The sequence below is a fragment of the Giraffa tippelskirchi genome, chromosome 14 (assembly GCF_054371585.1).
Source record: "Giraffa tippelskirchi isolate mGirTip1 chromosome 14, T2T-mGirTip1v1.2.pri, whole genome shotgun sequence".
Lineage (NCBI taxonomy): Eukaryota > Metazoa > Chordata > Mammalia > Artiodactyla > Giraffidae > Giraffa > Giraffa tippelskirchi.
The window spans coordinates 59,646,490-59,665,240 of record NC_137288.1 but is presented as its reverse complement, the minus strand read 5'-3'; the positions used below and the strand labels follow the sequence as shown (position 1 = coordinate 59,665,240).

The following is an 18,751-nucleotide window of genomic DNA, read 5'->3' as shown; positions in this document are numbered from 1 at the left end:
GTAAAGGATATTTAGGTTTCACTTAGGTAGGAAGGAGTGTCATCACAGAGGATGTATGATACCAGGTGGTGGTTTTGAAGGGGCGTTGATACAATAGTAGCTGTCAGTGATTTCTCTTCCTTTGTTTAAAGTGAAGAGATTTATGTACTCTCTTATCATCAAAAACAGAGTGAAAAGTAACCACGGCACAGTTAGATTAGCAATTAAGAGCTGCTTGGCCTCCTTGTTATTTGTCATCTTTTATTAGTTATTTTTACCAAATGGTTTTACAAATTTGTTATAAAAAAGAACAGTCCCCTGTTCCCTTACTTCCATTTCCTCCTCTCTAGAGGCAACTACTTTCAGTTCTTTCTCTTAAATTATTACACTTACCTCCATATTTCTAAATAACATGCATAAATGGCCACTTTGTTTTTTCAGTTTTAGGCATTCTCTGTTGACTTCCTGCTACTAGAAGGTGAAAATTTAGCACTTTTGCTGCACTTGCCCTCCAGGTGTATAAATAGATTTGTCATTTGTATTACTGTTCCTAATTGAATCATGCATCTATTCACATTGTCATGTGACTAGCTTACCTATGGATGAATGATAAAATTGACATTGAGCTTGGCCATATGATTAGCTTGATCAATGGAATGTGAGTGGAAGTGATGTATTCCACTTCTGATCAGAAGTTTAGGAGCCATTGCATGGTGTGGGTGAGTTACTTTCTCCCCTCTGCCTAGAAAATGGACATGTCTTATTAAGGGGCTAATTCTTTAGCCTAGATCCTCTAATGAAGGAGACGTGGTATAGTCATAGCTGACCCACAGCTGTGCTGCAATGTTACATGAGTTAGAATGCTTGTAAACCTTTGAGGCTGATCTTGTCACTGCAATATACCCTAGTAAAATCTGACTGACACACCACCTCCTTATCTTCCCCAAATATTTATATCACAAATATTGACTGTTTACATTGTTATGATTATGTATGTGCTCTTTCCGGGCGATGTATTTAGTATTTCTGTGATGCTGTTCCTTTCTTGAATCATTCTTTGTTTCCCTGAAGTTGATCATCACATTATTTTTCATTTGTTTATGATTTCATATTTTTATTACTAATTAAATTCTCAAACCCCTATCTGTTGTTTAAATCTCTTCTCAGAATGTTCAGATTTTTTTTTTCCTATTCAGAAATCCCTGTTTGTATCTCTGAAGTGCTTCAAAATGGACTGATTGATCTCTGTGCCTGGTGCATAGTTATCATCTTGGGATCACCTTGAGATTCCCTTTGACTTTCTCTTGTGTTGGATTTTCTGTTTTCCCATATTCCATGGCTTATTGTTTCTTGGTTTACACCCTGTATTGGTAGATCACATCCTCTGGTAACTCCCTAAAAAGAGAGGGATATAAATTATTTGAAACTTTGTATGACTGCAAGTACATTTATTCTGTCATCACACTTGATTACAGTTTGGCTGGGTATAGAATTCTAGTTAGAAAATCATTTTCCTTCAGAATTTTGAAGATATTTTCCCAATTTTCTTTTAGGTTTCACTGTTATTATTGAGAAGTCTGAAACTATTCTGATACCTGATCTTTTACATGCCCCCCTTTTTTTTCTTTCTGGAAGGTTGTAGGGGTTTTAAATTTTGTTTTTTTAAGTTTAAAAATTTAAACTTAAATTTTAAAAGTTTAAAAAATTTAGGGGTTTTTAAAAGTTTTTTTATACAATTAAAAAACTTTTAATTTTATAACAGTTTTATATTTACAGAATTACTGTGAAGATAGTACAGTGAGTTCCCATATACTCCAAACTTAGTTGTCTTTGTTTTGAACATCTTCTATTAGTGTGGTACATTTGTCCACATAAATTAACTGATATGGATATACTGTCATTTACTAAATACCATCTTCATCATATTTCCTTAGTTTTCTTCTTAAGTCACTTCCTCTTCTAGGATCACATACGTGATAACACATTGCATTGAATTGTCGTATCTACTTAGTTGCCATATCTGACAGTTTCTCAGACTTATTTTTTGCTGACCTTGAGAGTTTTCAGGAGCACTGAAAACTATAGTCAAATAGTTTTGCAGAATGTCCCTTAATTGGGATATATCTGAACTTTTTCTTATGATTATAGTGGAGTAATATGTTTTGGGGAAGATCACAGAAGTAAAGTGTCTACTGTCATCACATTAAATCAAGGCTATATACTATCAGTATGACTTATTATTGATTTTCCTTTAGTTTTATGTTCAAAGTGACTTATATTCAAAGTGACTTAGTTCAGCACTTTATTTCCCACCCCCTTCAGTGAACTCGTTTTTATATGTAATACTTCTAGATTCTAGTGTCATATTCTGAATTCCATCCTAGGATATCTCCTTTTTCTCATATATTAAAATTTCATCTTTGTGCTGTAAAGTTCTGTGGATTTTGACAAATGCTCGATGTCTTGTTTTTACCATTACAGTATTATACAGAATAGTTTCACCACCATAAATATCTCCTGTGTGTCATATGTTTCACTCTGTCTCCCCTGACCCCTCCGTAATCACTGATCTGTTTACTGTCCTATAGTTTTGCCTTTCCAGAATGTCATATAATTGAAATCATGCAGTATGTAGCTTTTTCAAATTGGTTCTTTCATTTAGCAATATACATTTAACATTCATCCATATCTTCTTGAGGCTTGGTAGCTCATTTCCTATTGTTGCTGAGTAATAGCTCATTCTATGAATGTGCTATAGATTGTTTATCCATTCAATTATTGAAAGACATCTTGATCGCTTCCAAGTTTTGGCAATTAAAGAAATTTTTAAAAATTATTTACTTATTTGATTTTGTGGGGTCTTAGTTGCAAGCCTGTGGAATCTTCATTGAGGCGTTTGAACTCTTAGTTGTGTCGTCTAAAATGGGGTCTACTTCCTTGATCAGGGATCGAACCCAGGCCTCCTGCATTGGGAGCACAGAGTCTTAGCCACTGGACCACCAGGGAAGTCCCCAATTTTTAGCAGTTTGAATAAAGCTGCCATAAACATTCACATACTGGTTTTTATGTTTCGCTTTGTAAAATAGTTGCCAAAATGTCTTCCCTAGTGACTGTATCATCTTGTATTTTCTGCACCAACCACTGAGTTCTTATTGCTCCACCTTATTGACAACAGTTGGTATGGTCAGTTTTGGGGTTTTAACCATTCTAAGGTATGTAATGATATTTCATTGTTGTTTCGATTTGCAACTTACTAATCACAAATGCTGCTGAGGATCTTTTCATATACTTATTTGCCACCCATATACTGGCTTCCCTGGTGGCTCAGAGGGTAAATTGTCTGCCTGCAATGCGGGAGACCTAGGTTCAATCCCTGGGTCGGGAAGATCCCCTGGAGAAGGAAATGGCAACTCACTCCAGTATTCTTGCCTGGAAAATTCCATGGATGGAGAAGCCTGGTAGGCTACAGTCCATGGGGTCGCAAAGAGTCGGACACGACTGAGCGACTTCACTTCACTTATTTTCTTTGGTGAGGTATCTGTTTGCCCATTTTTAAACTGGCTTATTTGTCTTCTCATTGTTAATTTTTAAGAGTTGTTGTTGTTGTTTTGGTATATTTTGGTATAGAAGTACTGGTGTTGGGTTTCCCTGTTGGCTCAGTGGTAAAGAATCTGCTTGCCAATTCAGGAGACATGGGTTCAATCCCTGATCCAGGAAGATCCCACATGACAAGGAGCAACTAAGCCCATGAGCCACTGCTATTGAACCTGTGCTCTAAACCCTAGGAACCACAGCTACTGAGTCCATGTATTGCAACTACTGAAGCTCGTGCACCTAGAGCCTGTGCTCTGCAACAAGAGAAGCCACTGCAATGAGAAGCCGTGAACCACTAGAGAGTAGCCCCCGCTCACTGCAGCTAGAGAAAAGCCTTCACAGAAATGAAGACCCAGCACAGCCAAAATAAATAAAAAATTATATACATATAAGAAGTATTGATACTACAAGTTATTATTTGATATTTTAAGTCCTTTCTCAAAAATCTGTTTTGCAGATATTTTCTCCCTTGTCTGAGGAGACATTGGGAGAAAGACAAGCAATCTAGGGGTTTTCTTTCATGGATCACAAATTTTTAAATGGAAGAAAGTCCAACTTGGCAATTGTTCTCCTTTCAAATATCCGTGCTTTTCAAAACTTTTGCTATTGGTATCATATTTTAAAACTCATCAGCAAACCCAAGGTCATGGAGATTTTCTATTGTGTTTTCAACAAGAAGTTTTATAGTTTCACATTTTAAATTTAAGTCTGTGATCAACTTTGACTTTTCACGTGAGGTGTAAAGTCTGTTTCTAACTGGATTGTGTGTGTGTGTGTGTACGCGCGCGCGCGCGTGTGTGTGTGTGTATGTAGTTGCAATCCAATTGTTACAGCATCATTTGTTGACAAGACTATCCATTTTCAATTAAGTTGCCTTTGCTTTTTTGTCGAAGATCAGTTATCTACATTTGTGTGGGTCTTTTCCTGGGCTGTCTATTCTGTTTTATTGATCTGTGTGTCTCTTCTTTCACTGTTCACTTCACATCTTGTTTTGATTACTATAGCCTTATAGTAAATTTGGTAATTAGGTAGTGTGAGTCTTTCAACTTTCTTCTTCTTTGCTGTGTTGGTTATGCAAGATCTTTTGCTTTTCTGTATAAACTTTAGAATCAGTTTGTCAGATCTACAAATTAGCTTTCTGGGATTTTGACTGAGATTATGTTGAGTCTATAGATAAAGTTGGGAAGGACTGGCATTTTAATATTGAGTCTTCTGATGCAGGAACATGTTTTGTTCTTGGTTTGTCTTTTTTTTTTTTTTTGGACCCAGTATTCTAAGATGTCATAATGATGTACTTTGCCATACAGTGGATCTGTTTTTGTCAGTGTGCTCACATTTTTATCTAAGGTCTCACTTGGCTGGCCTTTTCGGTCTGTAAACTCTGTGCCTTCTCTTCATTTTCTGGTTTTTGTAGATGACTTACTTTTTTTTATGCCCCCCATTCAATTCCCTTTTTTCTAAGACTCTGATTTGCAGAGTGGACCTTCTGAACTGGATATCTAGTTCTCTTTTCTTCTTTCTATCTCTTTGTCTTTTTACTTTACTTTATAGGACGTTTTCTCAACTTTACCTTCCAACCCTCTGGTAGTTTGGTGGTTTAGTCGCTAAGTCGTGTCTGACTCTTGCAACCCCATGGGCTGCAGCCTGCCAGGCTCCTCTGTCCATGGGATTCTCCAGGCAAGAGTACTGGAGTGGTTTGCCATTTCCTTGGTATTTAATTTGTTATATTTTTAATTCATACGGATTCCTTTTTTGTTGTTATTCTCTGAATGTTTTTATAGCATCCTGTTTTATGATTCCAATATTACCTCTTTGAAGAAGCTTATGATAGAACTTTGACACTTTATTCAGTTATATGGCTATTCTTGCTTATCTGCACACATTTAAGAATTGCAGTGTAGCTGGGATTTGATGACCATGCGTTTCACTGGAGAAAAATCTGGCTGGGCCTTTCTCTTGTGGAGTGTAAGTGTTATGCAGTATTTATTTTTTAAACTGAAGTATTGTTGACATACAATATTATATTAATTTCAGGTATGCAACAGAGTGATTCAACATTTGTCTACATTATGGATCAATTACCATGCTAAGTCTAGTAACCATTGTCACCATAGAAACTTATTGCGATATTATTAACTATATTCTCTATTCAGTACACTACATTCCTGTGACTTATTTATTTTATAACTGGAAGTTGATACACCTTAATCATCTTCACCTGTTTCACCCAGCCCTCATCCCCCTGCCTTCTGGTGACCACCGGTTTGTTCTCTGTATCTATGAGTCTGTTTCTGTTTTGTTTTAGATTCCACATATAAGTGAGATCATATGGTATTTGTCTTTCTCTGTCTAACTTATTTCACTTAGCATGATACCCTCTAGGACCATTCATGTTGTCACAAATGGGAACATTCCATTCTATTTTATGGGTAATATTGCATTGTATTGATGTATGGATCATATATCAGTGATCATATATATATCATATCTTCTTTATCCATTCATCTATAGATGAACTCTTAAGTTCCCCTATATCTTGGCTATTGTGAATAATGCTTCAGTGAACCTTGGGGTGCATGTAACTTTTTGAGTTAAAGTTTTCAGAAGTGGAATTGCTGGATCATATTGTAGTTCCATTTTTAATTTTTTGATGAACCTCCATACTATTTTGCGTAGTGGCTGTAGCAGTTGATATTCCCACCAACAGTACACAAGGGTTCTCTTTTCTCCACAACCTTGGCAGCTCTTGTTTTTTATTGTCGTTTTGATGATAGCCATTCTGACAGGTGTGAGGTGATATCTCAGTGTGGTTTTCATTTGCATGTCCCTCATGATTAGTGATGTTGAGCATCTTTTCATGTGTCTTTTGGCCATCTGTGTGTCTTCCTTGGAGATATGTCTCTTCAGGTCCTCTGCCCATTTCTTAATCATAGTGTTTATTTATTTATTTTATATTGAGTTGTATGAGATGAACTCTTTCTTAAATCAAGATGTCTTTTTTTTGTGTGTGGTCAAGTTGGGATCCTCAGAAGGCTCATCTTGCCTCTTGCCTAGAGAGTAGAAGATCCTGAGGGTTGGTGCTCTCAGTTCCCAGGGGAGAAGGTGCATCAGTAACCAGAATGCACGTGAATGTTCTTTAATCCCTCTGTTTTCAGCAAAGCAGGTATATGTCTTCGATTCTGCCTGCTGTCTTCCCGTCCAGAAAGCCTTGTTTATTTCAAAGAATAGACCTCCATTTTCTGCTGGGCTGGGCAAAGGGCCATTGCTAGTCAGGGAAAGAACCTGGGACTCTAACTGTTCCCCAAACAGGTTGCCAGCCAGGCTTCTTTGTTTTATTCCTCACTCCTTCTCTCCTGCTTCCTTTTCTGCCCCCCAGCTAGGGATTGAATCCATGCCTCCAGCAGTGAAAGTGCGGAGTCTTAACTACTGAACTACCAGGGAAGTCTTCTCCTGCTTTCAAGAGAATTGGTACCACCAGTTTCTGAGCTGTTAAGGGGTTTTTGCTGTTTAAATTGAGTTGGTTCTCAGCTTCCCCAACAGCTGACTTAGAACTCAGCTTCTAGGGATTCCCAGGCCATTCACCATTTGTTCATCTGATTTCCAGCTTCCAAAATTCTGTTACAGAAACAGACTCACAGACTTAGAGAAAAAACTTATGGTTACCAGGGAGGAAGTATAGGGGGATGGGATAGTTAAGGAGTTTGGATTGATATGTACACACTGATATGTTTAAAATGGATAATCAGCAAGAACCTACTGTATAGCACATGGAACTCTATTCAATATTATGTAACAATGTAAATGGAAAAGAACTTGAAAAGACTAGATATATGTATATGTATATCCAAATCACTTTGCTGCACATCTGAAACTACCACAACATTGTTAATCAACTATGTGTGTATTAGTCTCTCAGTAATGTCTGTCTGACTCTTTGTGGCCCCATGGATTGTAGCCCTCCACGCTCTTCTGTCTGTGGGATTCTCTAGGCAAGAATACTGGAGTGGGTTGCCATGCCCTTCTCCAGGGGATCTTCCCCACCCAGGGATTGAACCCAGGTCTCCCATATTATAGGCAGATTCTTTACTATTTGAGCTACCTGGGAAGCCTAATCAACTATATTCCTGATATAAATATGTTTAATATCTTACATTTTACAAAATGTTTAATAAATGTTTTACAAAATATGTTTAACATCTAAAAGAAACAAACCCAGTTCTCTTACTTTTCTCTCATCCTTGGTTCTTCCCATCTTTGTCTGTTTATACTAACTTAAAAAAAAAAAAAAGAAGATCATTCAAGTAGGGTTTGGGGAGGAAGCAGACATATTTACCTGGTAAGGCTGCCATTCAAGCCCAGCATCTGCTCTCATTTGGCCGGGATTAGGCCTTAGCATTTGTTACAGATTTTAATATTATCCCTGTCCAGACATGGTTACTCCTAGTCATCCTTTCGGTGAGTTCAGATGTCATCCTCTGTGCCCTGCTTTATTGTGTTCTTCCTTCCACCCCCACCCCCAAGAAATCCTGGCCCTCTCTTCTCCTGAGCTCGCATAGACTTTGCATTCACTGCTCTCACTGCATTTTCTGACGATAATGTGTATACCTGCTTCACCCTCTTGGGCCAGGAGCTTTGAAGGGGCTGGGAGGGGGCACCTCTTGTTTGTCTTTAGAGCTCCATCACCGATCCACTGCTCAGACACCAATAGACTTACCAAATGTTTGGTGCATGAACAAAAGCAAAACCAGGTGATTAGTGGGGTGATGCTTTGGGGGTGGGCTTGGCTGGAGGCACCCCTATCCCTTGTGACCTGCATGCAGGGCTGAAGTGGGAGCCCAGGCTGGGTGTCTGAGGGCTTCCTCTTAGCCGTCTTCCAGGCCCTGGATTCATTCTTTCTTTTTCTCAGCCCTGACCTTTTTCCTGGAGACTTTATCCACGTGCCTGAGTTTGCGAATAGAAATATTGAGAACACAGTGGGGCTGGGAGGTGTCGCTCCATAATGATCTCTTCCCTTTTCAGTGTTCCTGTGCACCAAAGGCAGGGCCGTGCTAGGTGGGGGACTGGTGCACAGTCGCGGAGGAGGTGTCATTATCCTGTAATTGATGGTGCAGGGCAGTTCTCTTCCCTGAGGCAGGCCCAGAGCATTAGCGGAATGACAGCCACATTTACAGAGCCTGGCCCCCTTGCTGGACACGTCTTAGAGTAACACAAAGGCAGGGAGTGAAGCTGAGAGGGGTTCTACACCCCACACGGCAGAGGTACAGAATGGCAGCCTCTGGGGCTGCAGGCCCTGGGCTCTTCCGGCCTCCCCAGGCAGGGGCTGCTCTCCCCGACTGTGACAGAGGTTGGGGGGACACCCAGAATGTCACAGCTGACTGACAGCCCTGCTTCTAGCAATGGGGCCTGGCCTGGGGCTGATTTCAGGCAACCCCGGGCCTTTCCTTGGCCTCAGATGTCACGCCCCTAACATAGCCAAGTGCAGCCGACCCTTGGGACACCAGAGTTTCGCGAATGAAATGCCTTTCTGGTCACACCTGCATAGTGAGACTGGAGAGGCCTGGAAGCCTCTCCGCAATGACTCCCTCCACATCATTGTCCTAGTCATAGACTCGAGGACTCTTTTGATACCCAGCTTAGAAGTAGGGTGATAAAAGATGATTTCTCTGGGTCAAGACATTATCCTATTTAAAATACAAAGAGCCTTAAGAACACATTGAACCAGTCGCCATCACTTAACGTGGATTAGTTTAACGTACTCATTAAACTGCTAGAACTAGAGATTTTAGACTGCTTTGGCTTCAGAGCTTCTCAAAGTGTGCTTCCCAGACCAGCAACATCAGCATCACTGGGGAACTTTTTAGAAATGCTGAGCATCCAGTCCCAGCCCAGAAGTGCAGAATCAGCAACTCTGGGGTTGGGCCTCAGTCATCTGTGTTTTACCTACCCTCCAGGTGACTCCGATGCATACTTCAGTCAGAGAAACCCTGCTCTTCAAGATTAGGAAACTTTAAGAAAGCCCCAGATGGTGAGGGACTTGCCTGGGGTCACTAAGCTAGTTGATGGCAGAGCTGTCATTTTCAAATGACAGTTGGTTGCCAGGATCTGGGGAGGAATTAACGTTTATGGAGGGCTCTCTCTGTGCAAGTCTCATAGCAGGAGTGTTATGCTCATTGCAATCCTGAAAACGGTCCCCAGTTTGTAGAGGAAGAAGTCAGTAGAGGATAGAGACAGGATTTCAACCTTGATCTTTTTGTTTGTTTTCTTCTTCTGCAATTACACATGTTGTGTGGGTACATGTACTCACATGTAGATGGTGGAGATCCTGCTGGGTGGGGGTGGGGCACTCTAAGTGGGCCCGTTGGCATTCTGAGGACACTCCTCTCTTGAGAGTGCTTCCTACTTAGTCCCTTCCCAGCTTTGTTTCTGGCTGGGTCCTGACTGTAGTCTGGAGCAACAGAATGAGAGACCATCCCCCTCCCCCCAGCTTTCTTGCCCACCGTGTTTCCAGCTTGGCCTGGAAATTCGACTATCTGGTTGAGCTCCTGCTTCTAAGTGTCGCTGCTGTTCAGGGGAGGCCAGAGCCTTACCAGTGTGACCAGCACACCAATCAAAGGGTCTGGGGTGAGGGAGGGGTTTTCCACATCTGGGATGGGAAGCCAGGCTCCTCCTGAGTTAGAGCCCAGGGCAGAGAAGACTCCGAGTGGGGTGGGAGGGGGAGCACAGGCGAAGCCAAACAGAAGAGGAAATTAAAGAGGCTCGAGTCTCCCTCCAGCTTCCTTCGCTGCATTTTTGGCAGGGATCGGCAAAGCTGGCCTGTCTGTAACTTTCCAGTCTGTCTGCTCATTGTCTTGCCCAGAAATACCAGATAAAAGAGACCGTGGAATGAGGAGTGAGGAGCTCGGGTCCCACCCTCAGGATATTCCACCGACATTATCTCTCTTTCAGGCCAGCACCCAACTCTCGCCTGGGCGTTGTGATGGGTGGATTAGTGGAGGGGCAAGGAAGGCGTATCTCCAGAGCATTCCTCACCACTGGCTGGATGTCTGTCCCACTGACTATCTTGTGCCTGAAATTCCTCGGTGAGCATCGTTCCATTGAGTGTCCCGTGGTCTCATGTTAAAGTATAATGCCCGAGGAAGTGTAATACTTCATACCTTGCTGGTGGATGACTTATTAGGTTCTGGTTAAATGGGCAAGGCATCAGGGGAAATGGACCGGGTGCTCTGAGTGGAGGCTTCTGGGAAAGAGAGGGACTACAGGAAGAGCAGGTAGGATGGCCGAAATGGCTTCGCCATGCTCAGAACCACGTAACCTGGTGCTGCGAGAGACCCGAGATGACAGAGAGGGGACTGCCTTGGCCAGGGACATTGAGGCAATGGGGGACAGAGCCAGCCAGACCTGGCCTGTTAGAGCTCTTTCTCGAGCCCAGGGTGATTATGGGTCGTTTTATTCCTCACTCTAAGCCTCTTCTTTTCGTGAAGAGCTCCTACAACTTGTTTGAATCTCTCTCTCAAGGAGAGGCGATCTTTCCCAGGAAGTTGCACGTAGGCTCTGTTTGTGTGCTCATTAATCATCTTCTGAAAGAATGGATGTTGAGGAAGGCTCTAGGAAAACAAAGATGGGGAGAACAGTCCCCTTGTCCTTGTGGAGTTCACAGCCCAGTGGGCAATGCCCAAAGTCAAACACAAAAGCGGAGACACAGGGCGAGCAAGGGCCTCTCTGGCAGCTGGAGAGGGGGTGCCTCCGGTGAGGAAGAAGCTGCCCCCAGCTCTTCTATGGAAAGCTGGAGTTGGGGGCTGCTTGAGCTGGGAGTTGAAGAGTGAGTGGGAGTTTGCTAAGCAGATAGAGGGGTGGGAGTGGAGAGAGGTAAGGGCGTTCCAGATAGGGGGGACATCTTGGGGGAGAAGAGGCATAGCTCTCCCAGAACCTGCAAATATGGTTGAATCACAATTACTGTAAGGGTATGTTTGGGGAGGGCCAAGAGACAGTCCAGATACAGGGTCTGGGGCAGGCCATAAAAGACATTGAGCATGGCTACGCTAAAGGGTTTGGACTTATATCCTGAGGGCAATGGCTCCCCATTGGAAAGTTTATTAGTCAATCAATGCTAACTGTCCAATAAGCAACCCCTAACATGTTACTGGCTCAACCTCAAAGGTGTGATTCTACTCCAGCGATGTCTGCTGAGACCTTCAGAGTCACAGTGGGAGAAAAGAGAAGGGTGGAGAAAGCATGCCGACTCCTAGCACCCCCAGCCTGGAAGTGACATGTAGAGTTCCACTCGAACCCTGTTCAATTTGGCCAGAACCAGGCACATGGCTCCAGCCTAACTGCAAAGGAGTCTGGGAAATGCTGGGACGCACAGGCATGCCAGGAGAGTGCTATGGTCTAAGGTGTGATTTGGGATGTTCACTGTGCCTTCAGATTAAAGGGCTGCAAGCTTGGAGACAGAGCAGGAGGCTCTTGCAATTGTCTGGTGACAAGGCTCTCCCTGCTCCCAATTCTCTGCAGACTGCAGCCAGCTGAACCTTCAGCTGGGTAGAAAGATGAGTGGAGACAGCCATGAGGGATGCAGACGGCTCGGGGGTGATGAGAGGTCAGTGATGGGCCTGTTGATAGATGCAAGGTTTAGGCACACATAGGACTGCAGGGCTCGCATTGGGCCTGACTGGGCCGGAGGTGTTATTTGCGTCTTCAGAGTTCAGGGCCTCCTGCCTCCTAATCCCTCATTCACAACTCTCTGGAACTCCTTACTTATTATTTGTGGGGTGAGTGAGCATGTGGTGAATGGAGCCACGGGTGGGAGTGAAGGGGCTTGGAGAAAGAAGGGAGTTGGATGGAAACATCCCTGGGAAAGAGTGGCCTTGAGTGGCCTGTTTTCCAAGGTGATGGCATTTCTCTAGTATTCCTGAGCTTCATTGCCACCTATTTGTACCTCTGAGGTGTAATGCACACTGCCACTTTGGAAAGACTACTAGGTATTTTCAGAGGAAGCGTTTGCTCATTAACATCTGAATGTCTGTGCTCATTTTAACCCAGTGCCTGGGTGTGTCCCCACTGCCGTCTTTCACTGGTGATACCGTGGTGACAGCAGGCCTTCTGCCCTGCCTTTGCTCTCCTGGTTGCCCTGTCTGATGTCAGGCTCTCATGCCAACCTAAGGAACAGATGTCCCAAAGCTGGTAGCAAGGAGGAGACCTGAGTTCTGGTTTAAACTAGGCAGCTAACTTGCTGGATGATCTTGCAAAGTCATCCTGTATTTCTGGGCTTCAGTTTTTCCTTCTGTTGGGTGGGCATGGACATTTTAAATGAAAGATTTTCAAACTCTGACATTTCTAGCTCTACAGGATGGAAGCTGAATATCCTAAGGGCTGAGCAAGAATACCAGGAGGCTTCTTGGGAGATTCCAGAAGGTGGTCTGGGCTTGGCAGAGCTCACTGGTTGTTCCTGAGGCTGCAGAAAATGGTGGTGTGGGTCTCATGTGTAGGCCTCTGCCTTCTCTTGTCTCTTTGGAAAATGAACCTCTTTGAGAAGTGGGTGAGAGCCACAGACCATCTCTCCAGAAAAGCCTGTGATGTGCACAGAACCATGTACCATGCATATGTCCTCTTTTATGTTTAATTTCAGGGGCTCATGGCCTCCCTAAAATGCAGCTTGGCTACCTGGCAGCCTTCATCTCCTTAGTGGGTTCTCGGTTCCTTTTACAAATTCAGTGATTGCTCCTAGGCCAAGCTGGGGAAGAGCTTCAGGAGCCAAAGGAAAGACCTCAGAGGTGTTTTCTCCGACCTCACAAAGGAATGGATGAGGCTGGTCCAAAGGGAGGCAGAAAATCAGTGCAAATGTGATGGTGATAGTTGAAGGCACTTGATAGGTGGGGTGTCTGTGTGTGTTTGAGAGAGAGGGGGAGAGAGAGGGAGAAAAGGAGAATGTGTATATATTGGCATCCTTGCCTTGATAACACATCTTCTGGGAGGGATTCTCTACTCTTTTGTAATTAAGCTTTTTATTTTGAGATAATTAGAGATTCACATGCAGTTATAAAAAATAATACAGAGGGATCCCTTGTATCCTTAACCTAGTTTTCTCCATTGGCAATATCTTATAAAATTATAATATAGAATCACAATTAGGATATTGATACAACCAAGAAGTAGAATATTTCCATCACCACATGGGTCTCTCCTGTTCCCCTTTCATAGCCATGTCCACTTCCCTTCTCTGCCCTGATTCTCTACTTAACCTCTGAAAACTAATAATCTGTTCTTCATTTCCATCATTTTATCCTTTCAAGAATGTTATGTAAATTTAATAATATAGTGTAAGTGCAGATTTCTGAGACTGACTTTTTTCACTCAGTGTAATTCCCTGGAGATTCATCCAGGTTGGTACATTTACCAGTAGTTTGTTCCTTTTTATTACTGAGTAGTGATCCATGGTATGGATGAACCACAGTTAGCTTAACAATTCACTCATTTCAAGGACATCTGGATTCCTCTTTGACTCACAGTTTATTTAGAAGTACACTTATTTGTTTCCAAGTGTTTAGAGGTTTTTCTGTTATCTTGCTGTTGTGATTTCTAGTTTGATTCCTTTGAGGTCAGAGAACACATTCTATATGAAATAGAAAATGAAATCTGTATGAAAATTCAGTTCTTTTGAACTTATTTAGATTTATTTTATGGCCTAGGATATAGTCTATCTTGGCATATGTTCCTTGAGCACTTGAGAAAAATGTACATTCTGCTATTATTGGGTGGAGTATTCTGGAAATGTTGATTAGATTTTGTTGGCTGATGGTGTTTTTGAGTTGCTCTGTATCCTTGCTGATTGCCTAGTTATTTTATTAATTTTTGAGAGAGGAATGTTGAAATCTGAAAATGTAAGTGTGGATTTATGTTTTTATTCTTTTCAATTCTATCAGGTTTTGCTTCAGATATTTTGTATCTCTGTTGTTTGATGCTTGTGAATTTAGGATTGCTATGTCTTCTTGTTGGATTAACCTTTTATCATTATATTATATTCCTCTCTGTACTCACTTCAGCAGCGCATATGCTAAAATTGGAACAATACAGAGAAGATAAGCATGCCCCTGAACAAGGATGACACACAAATTTGTGAAGTGTTCTGTATTTTTGTTAATATGATTGTGATCATTCTATCTGTAATAGTGTCAATAATAAAAATAAAGATAAAAAATATTCTTCTTTGTCTCTGGTAATTTTTCCCCCTGAAGTCTAATTTATCTCCTATTGATATAACCATTTTTCTTTCTTTTGATTAATGTCTATATGATATATACATTTGCATCCTTTTATTTTCAACCTGCCTATATCATTTTACTCAAAGTGAATTTCTTATTGACAGAATAGTGATCCATGTTTTTAAACTGGTATCTTTAGATTATTCACATTTAATGTAATTATTGATATTTTATGCAATTTTATATTTTTTGTTCTTTCATTTTTATTTTCTTTCCCCCTGCTTTTTCATGTGCTACCTAAGCATTTTTAAATATTCCACTTTGACTTACCTATAATATTTTTCAGTTTATATTGTTTGTATAGTCTCTTTAGTGATATGTACATTATGTGTACATGACTTAACACATCATTCTGGTGTCATCATTTTAGCAATTTGAGCAAAATATAGAAACTTTACCTTCCTTTATGTCTTTTTAACCTTCTCCTGATTATAAGGTGATAGTCTGAAATACTTCCTCTACATATATTTAAAACCACATCACTGTTATAATTTTTGCTTCAACCATCAAATATAACTTAGAAATTTAAGAGGAGGAATAAATCAGTTTTGTATTTACCTACACTTTTGCTTAAGTGTGTTCTTCTTTTACAATATTCAAAGATTTCTTCAATCATTTCTTTTTTTCTTTTTTTTTCTAAAGAACTTCCTTTAGCCACTCTTTTAGGGGATAGGTCCTTTGGCAACAAATTATCTTAGTTTTCTTTCGTCTCAGAATAAATTTATTTCCCCTTCATCCCTAAAGGATATTTTCATTGGACATAGGATTCTCAGTTGATAGTTCTTTTCAACTTGAAAAATGTTGTTCTACTTATTTGGGTCTCTGAGGTTTCTGGCGAGAAATCTGCTATCATTCTAATTGTTTCCCCATATTGCTAGGTGTAATTTCTCTAGTGCTGTTTTCAAGATTTTTTTTCTGTGTTTGTTTTCAGAAGTTTGACTGTGATGTGTCTTGATGTGGATTTATTTCAGTTTATTTCATTTAAAATTCTTTCATCTTCTTCAATCTATGTCTTTCTCCAAATTTGAGGGATTTTTATTATTGGGCACTTTTTCAGTCCACTCTTTTTCTCCTTTTGGACTTCAGTTATAAGAATGTTAGACTTTTTGTTGTTTTACTATAGGTGCCTGAGGCTTTGTTTGTTTGCTTTTTCAGTTTGTTTTCTATTTTTCAGTTTGGTTAATTTGCAGTTCATTGATTCTTTCCTCTGTTCTCTCCATTCTGCTATTGAATCCATTAGTTGAATTTGGCATTTCAGTTAATGTATTTTTCAGTTCTAAAGTTTTCTTTGGTTCTTCTTTATATCTTATATTTCGTTGTTAGGTTTTTGCATTGGTTTCAAACATGTTCATAGTTGCTTGTGGGATCTTAGTTCCCTGACCAGGAATCAAACCTGTGGCCCCTGCTTTGGAAGCTTGGAGTCTTAACCACTGACTTCCAGGGAAGCCTCTGAAACATTTTTTATAATGGCTGCTTTAACATCTTTGCCAGATAATTCTGACATGTCTGTCATTTTGAAGTTGGTACCTACTAAATGTATTTTATTCAGTTTAAGATTTTCCTGATTCTTTATGATAAGTGATCTTAAAAATTGAAACATGGACATTTTGGGTACTATATTTTGAGACCTTAGATCCTACTTAAGACTTTCACTTTGGCTATTTTTTTAAAAAACATGCTCCAGAGGGGAGTTTGGGAGCACTGCTTTATTACTGCCAGGTGGAAGCTGAAGTCCACTTGACCTCCATAAATTCCTTTCTGGATTGGAGGGGTTGGAATGCCTAGTTACTGGTCCCCTTGTGACCTCCACTGACACCACAGGGGTTGAGAGTGGTCTTTTATGCTGCACAGTAGTAACAGTCTTAACTTTCCAGTAGACCTCCTCTGACACTACTCCAGCAAGGAGGGGTTGGGGTGTGTCATTGCTGCCAGCTGGGAGTGGGAGTCCAGAAGCATGGATTGGGGTGGGACCACAATTTTTTCTGCAGTGTTTGGCTAGATTAAAGCAACTACTATATACCAGTTTGTCTTTCTAAGCTGCCCCTTTCCTAGCCTTTTGGCTAGGAAGAGCACGCTTTTGTGGGAATTTTTTTTGTCTATGCCCATTGATATTTCCAAGTTGCCAGCTTCTTCAGCTTCAGATCTGGGCTACATGAGGCCAAAAGAAACCCCACCATCCAGCACCCTTACCTTCTTGTCTTCCTGAGGTCTCCAGGGTCCAAGGTCCCCAGCCAGTTGCTCTTCTTTACCTTTCAGTTTCATGTTATGTTTGTTTTATGTATAAAATTCAGGGTTTTTAGTTGTACTTAGGGGGATGTATAGGGTAAAGTGTGTTTATTCTGTCTTCCCACAAATGGAAATCCTCTCTACTTCCTTTCCTTTATTACTTTTTAGAATTATTGAGACTGCAGTATTATGTATTTGGGAAAGCTTTAAACAGTACAAAATGGATGCGTGACGATTCCCCTTTCAATTCCCGTGTCTTGGAGTGGCCACATGGGTCTTCTCCCACAGACAGTCACTGTAACCATGCTTGTACATCCTTTTCAAAAGAGTTTGTATGTTTCTCTTTCTATACTTGGTAGTGACACCAATTTAAACTCTGTTAGCCATGAATGAGAGCAGTTATATACACTCTGGTTCTGTAGCACTGTGTATATTTAAGCGTATTTGCCAACCTAATATATGAAAAACTGGATTGCATTGTAGTTTTAGTTTGCATTTCCTGCCATATGTGAGGATGTGCATCATTTCCGATGTATAAAATGTATTTGTGTTCCCTGCTTTGTGGACTGACAGTTTAATTTCTTCTTTATTGTACATTTCTCTACTGGGTTGCTTCTTGGAGACTTATACATGTTTGCACATGCACGTTATTTATGTAGCAAGGAAATTTGCCCTGTGCCTGTCAGCTATGTTGCCAATATTTTGTTCTTATTTTTTCCATTTTCTTTTGACTTTATTGTATTTTGTGGTGTTAGATATTTAAAAAAATATTTGAACTCAGGTATAGCATTTTATTTTTAAGATTTAAAAAAATGGCATTTGGATTTGGGTCATGTTTTTAAAGTTCTTCCTAGTTCAAGATTATTACAGATACTCTTCCATACTTTTCTCCTAACTCTTTTCATAGGTTCATCTTTTGTTTATGTCCTTGATATATGGGATCCATTCCCCCCCCCCCAAATCATTCCTGAATTGTTTCAACACAATTATTTGAAAAGTCTATTATGTCCCCAGGGGTTTGAAATGCCACCTTGATTTTCTGTGGGTCTTCTCTGTGTAGGTGCTTATCTGCTTTGTCAGCAAATTACCGATGGCGGCTGGTAGTCTGGGGTGGCTGTGCTGAGGTCCTCTTGGATCCCTCTGCAAGGAGAAAAACACTTCTGAAGAGGGTTAAGGAACAAGCATGTCTGATTCTCCCCACTTTGGACTGCTCTGTGATTTGGCCTCATGAAAACGGGCTGAGCCTGTTTCAGGGACATTTTCTAACCATCTTGCCCCCTGATGGTAGGAGTTCACCTCTGTCTGCTCCTCTTGTGAATCACTTGTCCTGCTCCCTTGTTAAATATCTGCCACATCCACCCCTCATCCCTATTCCCCTCTTCTGCCCTAGACATCTGTTCACTTCAGGCCTTCACCCTTATGGCCTAATTTTTGAGAACCTACCTAAATGTTTGTTTTAGTTATCTTTTGCCACCAAGCAAATCAGTGCAGAGGTAGTTGCTTGAAACAACACATGTTTATTATCTCATAGGCTTATTATTTCTGTGAACTATAAGTCCTGGCACATCTGAGCTAAGTCCTGGCCTTAAGGGCTCTCATGAAACTGCAATCAAGGTGTCCCCCAGGACTGGGTTCTAATCAGGAGACTCAGTTGGGGAAGAATCCATTTCCTTTTTCGTATGGTTGTTGTAGCT

The 18,751-nt window shown here is 41.0% G+C and overlaps 1 protein-coding gene and 1 non-coding gene across 8 annotated transcripts in view; both read left to right on the top strand.

Moving 5' to 3' along the window:
• Window positions 1-18,751, top strand: part of ZBTB7C (zinc finger and BTB domain containing 7C) — a 456,655-nt gene that overhangs the window by 109,684 nt on the left and 328,220 nt on the right. The gene's annotated exons all lie outside the window — the stretch shown is intronic.
• On the top strand, window positions 14,600-14,705 carry LOC145535002 (U6 spliceosomal RNA). Its single transcript, XR_014075169.1, has one exon. It is a non-coding gene; the product is annotated as a U6 spliceosomal RNA (small nuclear RNA).